At 42.9% G+C, this 7,672-nt stretch overlaps 1 protein-coding gene; it reads left to right on the top strand.

Moving 5' to 3' along the window:
• Positions 1-7,672, top strand: part of ZNF583 (zinc finger protein 583) — a 249,755-nt gene that overhangs the window by 108,853 nt on the left and 133,230 nt on the right.

Here is a 7,672-nt window from a genome sequence, read left to right on the forward strand (position 1 = left end):
AGCGCGGAGGCCTGGGTACTGCGTCCCCGCGCCTGCGCCTATAGTATCGCTGGAGGCGTGCGGCGCGCAGGCGCTCGGAAAGTAGGCGGGGCTTAGGGCAGGCGGGGCCAGAAGCGGATCCTTATTGATAGGTGACTAGAGATCTGAGTTTTGACTGTTTTGTGCCCTTGTGATTTGTGACTGTGTGTGTGTGTGTGTGTGTGTGTGTGTCTGAGTTTTGACTGTTTTGTGTCCTTGTGATTTGTGACTGTGTATGTGTGTGTGTAAAGAAATAAAATTCCCAAGTGTGCAGAGGCTGGTCCACTACCTAACACTCCCAACTTAAGCCACTCTCAGACACATCCCGTCCCTCAAAGCAATACAGCCCCATCGAGGCGCTGGTTTTCCAGGATCCAATCTCTCTGACTTTGTGGACCCCGCCATGAAGTGAATTGTAGCTGCGACGACGCCATCTTTAAGTAACTGTAAATGGAAGCTTAGTGTTTGTAATAATTTGTGGTTAGAATCAGATAAAGACGATACTGATAGTTTCCATTTTATTTTAACTTTTTAACATTTATTCATTTTTTTGAGAGACAGAGGATGAGTGGGGGAGGGGCAGAGAGAGAGAGAGATACACACACACAGAATCCAAAGCAGGCTCCAGGCTCTGAGCTGTCAGCACAGAGCACGATGCAGGGCTCGAACTCACCAACGATGAGATCACGACCTGAGCCGAGGTTGGCTGCTTAACCGACTGAGCCACCCAGGCACCCCTGATATTCTCCATTTTAGAAGTAATGTATAAAGAGTTTGGAAACCTTTACTGACATCTTCACAAGAAAAACATTCAACAAACTGAAAATCAACAACTTTTTTTTTTAAGACCCATCAGAAAATAGAAGTCACAAAAGAAACCACACCCCAAAATTTGGAAAGACCGGCAAATACTGAAAATCATGGCAGGTATGAGCTTACCTGAAGCAGAAGCTGCTGGAATCATAAACTGTTACACACTCTTCACTGGTAATTTTGGTGAACTGGAGGTTTAGTGTGGACTACACTGTGAGTTTAAAACTCCTGGAGCCCTAGATGGGCTCTCCTACTTTCATGGATTTTACCTCCAGGAACTCCACCAAGTTTTAATGCTAAAGGTCAGGGTGGGGGAATCTTCTTGAGTTTTGGGCAAGGGGAGGGGAAAAGTAAACATTTTGTAGTACACTCAGAGCATTTTCCATAACAAAACCCTGCACTTAGGAAAACTACATACCAGAGCCTTTTTGGACTTGAGGGAAGGCATTTGGGCAGGTCCAGCCTCTCTAGTCTTTCTGCCTCAGTAAAGGCTAAGAAGCACTTCTGAAGGTCAGAGTCCAAGTGCTCAAGCTCACTGAAAAGCTGAGATTTAATCATAAGATTATACAATAGTTCCCCTTCCCCTTAATAGACTGCATACAGCTAAGGAAAGAGTGAGTGAGTTTGAGGACATGCCAATAGAAACTCTTCCAACTGAGATACAAAGAGAAAAAAAGAATGAAAAACACTCAGGGGGTGCCTGGGGTGGCTCAGTCAGTTGAGCATTGGATTCTTGATTTAGGCTCAAGTCATGATCTCACTGTTCAGAGCCTGCTTGGGATTCTCCACCCCCCCCACCCCAATTCTCAAAATAAATAAAACTTTTAAAAAAGAGTACCAAAATAACAACCATCAGAATATCCAGGAACCATGGGACAATTACAGAAGGTATAACATATGCATAATTGTAATACCAATAGAAGGAAGGAAAAGAAATATTTGAAGTAATAACGGCTGAGAGGTTTCCAAAGTTAAAATGACAGACACCAAGCCACAGATTCAGGAAGCATAGACAATACCATGGCAGGACAAATATGTACAAAAAATATATACACCTAGGCATATCATACTCAGGATGCAGAAAAATCAAAGATAAAATCTTGGAGGATTGCCAGAGGGGAAAAGACACCTAAGGGAGAAAATAATAATATAAAAGTCTCAATTAAAACCAAAGATGACATAAAGAAAAGGGGAAACAAAATATTGATTATGTAAGGTGACTGTCAATCTAGCACTCTTGCTAATGCCCTTACAGGTTCTAATTGGTTTTTATAGGTAAATCTTCATATCTACCAATAATAACAGTTATATCTACTCTCTCCCTATCACTGCGTCTCTTAGTTCTTTCTTTCCTTACGGGATGGCTGGACCTCCAGTACCATGCTATTTGGTAGGAGCAATACTGGATGTACTTGTCTTATTTTTAGTGTCAAAGTGAAAGCATTAAGTACAGTTGTACTTACTATTTTTTTATGTTTTTTTTTTTAAGTTTTTTTTTCAACGTTTTTATTTTATTTTTTTTGGGACAGAGAGAGAGAGACAGAGCATGAACGGGGTAGGGGCAGAGAGAGAGGGAGACACAGAATCGGAAACAGGCTCCAGGCTCTGAGCCATCAGCCCAGAGCCCGACGCGGGGCTCGAACTCACGGACCGCGAGATCGTGACCTGGCTGAAGTCGGACGCTTAACGGACTGCGCCACCCAGGCGCCCCTATGTTTATTTATTTTTGAGAGAGAGAGACAGAATGTGAGTGGGGGAGGGGCAGAAAGAGAGGGAGACAGAGAATCTGAAGCAGGCTCCACACTCAAACCCATGAACTGTGAGAGCATGATGTGAGCTGAAATCAAGAGTCAGTCACTTAACCATCTGAGCTATCCAGGCACCCCCAGCAACCCTCAGTTTTTCTCTATAGTTATGAGTCTCTTATGGTTTGCCTCCTTCTCTGTTTTTATCTTATTTTTCCTTCCCTTCTCCTATGTCCATGTTTTGTTTCTTAAATTTCACATATGAGTAAAATCATATGGTATCTGCCTTTCTCTGACTGGCTTATTTCCTTAGCATAGTACCCTCTAGTTCCATCTGTGTAGTTGCAAATGGCAAGATTTCATTCTTTTCCTTCGCAGAGGGATATTCCATTGTGTGTGGGGGGGGTATATAAATATATATATATACCACATCTTCTTCATCCATTCATCAGTCAGTGGACATTTGGGCTCATTCCATACTTTGGCTATTGTTAACAGTACTGCTATAAACATTGGGGTGTATATGTCCCTTCGAATCAGCATTTTTGTATTCTTTGGGTAAATACCTAGTAGTGCAATTGATGGGTTGTAGGGTAGTTCTATTTTTAACGTTTTGAGGAACCTCCATACTGTTTTCCCTAGTGGCAACACCAGTTTGCATTCCCACCAGCAGTGCAAAAGAATTTCCCTTTCTCCACATCCTCGCCAACATCTCTTGTTTCCTGAGTTGTTAATGTTAGCCATTCTGACAGGTGTGAGGTGGGATCTCATTGTGGTTTTGATTTGTACTTGATGATTGATGTTGGCCTGCTCACTTTCAAGGAAGCCAGCTGCCATGTTGTGAGCTGTCCATGTGGAAAGAATTGATGTGTCCAGACAAAAGCCAGCAAGGACCCCAACCCAGCCAACAGTTTAAACGAGTGCGTCTCCAAGATGATTATCCTCCCATGAAGCCTTCAGGTGAATGTCGCACTGGCTAACAACCTGCCTGCAGCCTTGTGGGAATTGAGGCACCCAGCTAAGCCACACCTGGACTCCTTACCCAAAGAGTGAGATAATAAACATGTTTGTTTTAAGCCACTATGCTTTAGTGTAATTTGATACACAATAGCTAACTAATTTGCCACTGTACCTCTTAAACTCTATGATACAGTAAGTTAAAATAGGGATTCTCTTAGTAGTCATGGATATCACAGGGATTAGAATGACAGTAAGTACTGTTATTAAAACCCATGTCATTCTTCATTCATATGAGGACTTTAAGACACAGAACAGATGAACGTAAGGGAAGGGAAGCAAAAATAATATAAAAACAGGGAGGGGGACAAAACATAAAAGAGTCTTAAATATAGAGAACAAACAGAGGTTGCTGCAGGGGTTGTGGGAGGGGGGACGGGCTAAATAGGGAAGGGGCATTAAGGAATCTACTCCTGAAATCATTGTTGCACCATATGCTAACTAACTTGGGTGTAAATTAAAAAAATTAAAATACAACAAAAAAACACCATGTCATTAACTTAACCCGTATGAGTTAATTTTTCACTCACATAATAATCCATTGCTGGTGTTCTTCAGTGACTGATGGCTTTCATCCAAATAGTAGTTTAGGGGCCTGGAGTTCTTCCATATTGCAGTTTCGCCATTCCATGCTATCAAGATTCTTCTTCCAGCCGGACCATAGAGCCGCATCGTAACAAAGCCCCAATTGACATACTCTTATCCAAACCACACTGAAGATTAGTCTAATAGCCATAACTAGAAGCAAGAGTGGCTGGGTAATGTAGAACATACCTGGATATTCACATCCCAGAATCAATTCCAGACAATAGAAAGAGGGGTGGTCATCTAGTCATAACACAGGTAGCATTAACAGATACCCAGGACCTTGGAAAATAATCATTACAGGTTTTTGGTGACCGGACCTGCTATAAACTACATGTATAAATGCAAGTCTTTTAGGAATTCCAGTGGAAATGTTCATAGTGATTTTTGTTACACTCATTCAAGAGTACTCAGTCCTTTTTCTTTTTTTTTATGTTTATTTTTTAGAAAGAGGTAGAATGCGAGTGGGTTGGGGCAGAGAGGGAGGCACAGAATCCGAAGCAGGCTCCAGGCTCCGAGCTGCCAGCACAGAGCCTGACGTAGGGCTCGAACTCGCGAGCTGCGAGATCATGACCTGAGCTGAAGTCGGCCGCTCAACCGACTGAGCCACCCAGGCGCCCCTACTCAGTCCGTTTTCTATTGACACAAGTCTGTGTGGGACTTGACAGCCATGCCATGAAGTGTTTTTAACTAAAACAAAACCCTAATGTGGTTTCAACCCTGGGGATCAATGATTAAATATGGTGGAAAGATCAAGTATCAGAACATCCTTGGAGTTCTGCGGTTTATTACAACGATTTCATTTTCTTCCTGTGGCTAACAGTTACCCTGTAATTCAGCTACAACACATGACATAGTTCAGTACTCCCCTTTCAAATGCAATCTGTCATGAGAAGTCCCAATACATAAAGGAGGAGGCTTGAGGAAAATGTTAAGATGTTAGTGCTTCATGTCAAAAGAACATGGAAAGGCTACCGGCCCCTGACAGGGGACCTTGCAAAAGGTGAGCCAGAGGCTTAGACGTAAATAACCCAAGCCAGCATTTTAAACCCCTGAATTCTTTTGTCTTCTGTCACAAAGGAGATATGGCAAGGATGAGTAGGGAGGTTTCTTAAGGCTTGAGAGAATTCAAAGTTTTCTAAGATGCTTGAATCCTTCATGATGGCTCCATTTTAACAACATAGATTCAGATCTTTCTTAAGACCTCAGTTTCATTTAAGAGACGTGACAAGGGGCGCCTGGGTGGCGCAGTCGGTTAAGCGTCCGACTTCAGCCAGGTCACGATCTCGCGGTCCGGGAGTTCGAGCCCTGGGTCAGGCTCTGGGCTGATGGCTCAGAGCCTGGAGCCTGCTTCCGGTTCTGTGTCTCCCTCTCTTTCTGCCCCTCCCCCGTTCATGCTCTGTCTCTCTCTGTCCCAAAAATAAATAAACGTTGAAAAAAAAAAATTTAAAAAAAAAAAAATAAGAGACGTGACAAGTTGGGATTCAGTAAAAAATCATAGCTCAACAACTAACTGGACCCACTGTGGCTTTCATGGTTAGAGAGTAAGATGATTCCCAACATAATCACAAAAAGGCCTTGATTTTAACTTTTTGCTTAAGGCCACAATTTCAAGTGGCCTTTTGATGATCTAATTTCATTATAAACATGCATCACACTTGCTTTTTGAAGTAGGATTCCTCATCGCCTTTCGTTGTTGCTAAGAGCTACCTAGTCATTAATGTGCCATGGGCTTATAATCCTCCCCTATCAAAGAGAGCCTTTCTGAGGTGCCTGGGTGGCTCAGTCGGTTAAGTGTCTGAGTCCTGATTTCCACTCAGGCCATGATCTTGCTGTTCGTGGGATCAAGCCCTGTGTCTGGCTCTGCCCTGACAGAAGGGAGCCTGCTTGGGATTCTCTTGCTCTCCCTTCTCTCTGCCCCTCACCTGCTCTCTCTCTCTCTCAAAAATAATCATTAAAAAAATAAATAACAGCCTTTCCTAGGGTTGAATGCATCACTGTATTTATAGCAGCATTATTTACTGTAGTCAAATTATGGAAGCAGCCTGTGTCCACTGATAGATGAATGGGTAAAGAACATGTACACACACACACACACACACACACACACACACACACACAATGGAATATTACTTAGCCATCAAAAGGAATGGAATCTTGCCATGTGCAATGACACGGATGGAACTAGACAGTTTATGCTAAGTGAAATAAGTCAGAGAAAGACAAATGCCACAATTTCACTCATATGAGGAATTTAAGAAACAAAACAAATGAGCAAAAGGAAAAAAGACAAACCAAGAAATACTCTTAAACCAATGGTTACCACCAAGGAGGTGGCTGGCAGGATGGGTGAAATAAATAAAAGGGATTAAGAGCACGGTTCTCTTGATGAGAACTGAGCAATGGATAGAACTGTTGAGTACCTATATTGTACATCTGCAACTACCATAACACTGTATATTATCTACACTGGAGTTAAAATAAAATTGAAAAAAGAATAGCCATTCCTAATACAAAACAAAAGTTTCTCATCTTTTGATCTATCTCAGCAATCCTTAATATTCTGCTTCCCTATTGTTTGATAATCATTTTTTTTCTTTTTTTTTTTTAAGTTCATTTATTTTTGAGAGTGAGCACATAAGGGAGGGGCAGAGAGAAAAGGAGACCGAGGATCCAAAACAGGCTCCATGCTGACAACAGAGAGCCTGATGAGGGGCTCAAACTCACAAACTGTAAGATCATGAGCTAAGCCAAAGACCCTTAACTGACTGAGCCACCCAGGCACCCCTGATAACCATTTTCCAGTATCAGTTGCCACATGGGCTAGCTTTGGGAACAAAAAAAGCAGACTTTAACTTAAAATTAGAATATATTTTTTTAAGTAGGCTTCGTGCCCAGTGTATAGGCCAACACAAGGCCCAAACTCACGACCCTCAGATCAAGACCTGAGCTGAGATCAAGAGTCAGACGCCCAACCCACTGAGCCACCCCAGGCGCCCCAGAAGTTAAATATTGGAATACCAAGTACTTCGCAGATTTACAAACCTGGACAGGAATGGTTTTAGTGGATCAGACTGGCATGTAGGGGTGCAGAAATCTTCAGGCTGCTGTCAAAGAATGGCTCACTTCCAACGATGGTACTTCCTTCCGCTGGTACAAGGGCCCCAGCCCATCACAATGGACACTGACTATGCAAGGCTGAACATTGGCCCTGCTCTTGTCCCTGTGTCTCCAAACCACAAATGAGAAATCTGATTGGCTTAATTGCAGCCACGTGTGACTGGCAGTTCACCAGAGCACCACAGAATGAAGAAAGGGAACGTGCCAACAAAGAGCTGGAAGTGGGTGTGCGAAAGACAAAAAACAGATTTTGGGCACCTGGGTGGCTCAGTTGGTTAAGCCTTTGACTTTGGCTCGGGTTATGATTTCATGGTTCATGCGTTCAAGCCCCACATTGGACTCTGTGCTGACAGCTCAGAGCCTGGAGCCTGCTT

This window comes from Lynx rufus, unplaced genomic scaffold, assembly GCF_022079265.1.
Source record: "Lynx rufus isolate CCGP_SWC_20201006 ecotype Redwood Valley unplaced genomic scaffold, mLynRuf1.p SCAF_39, whole genome shotgun sequence".
In the NCBI taxonomy this organism is placed as follows: domain Eukaryota; kingdom Metazoa; phylum Chordata; class Mammalia; order Carnivora; family Felidae; genus Lynx; species Lynx rufus.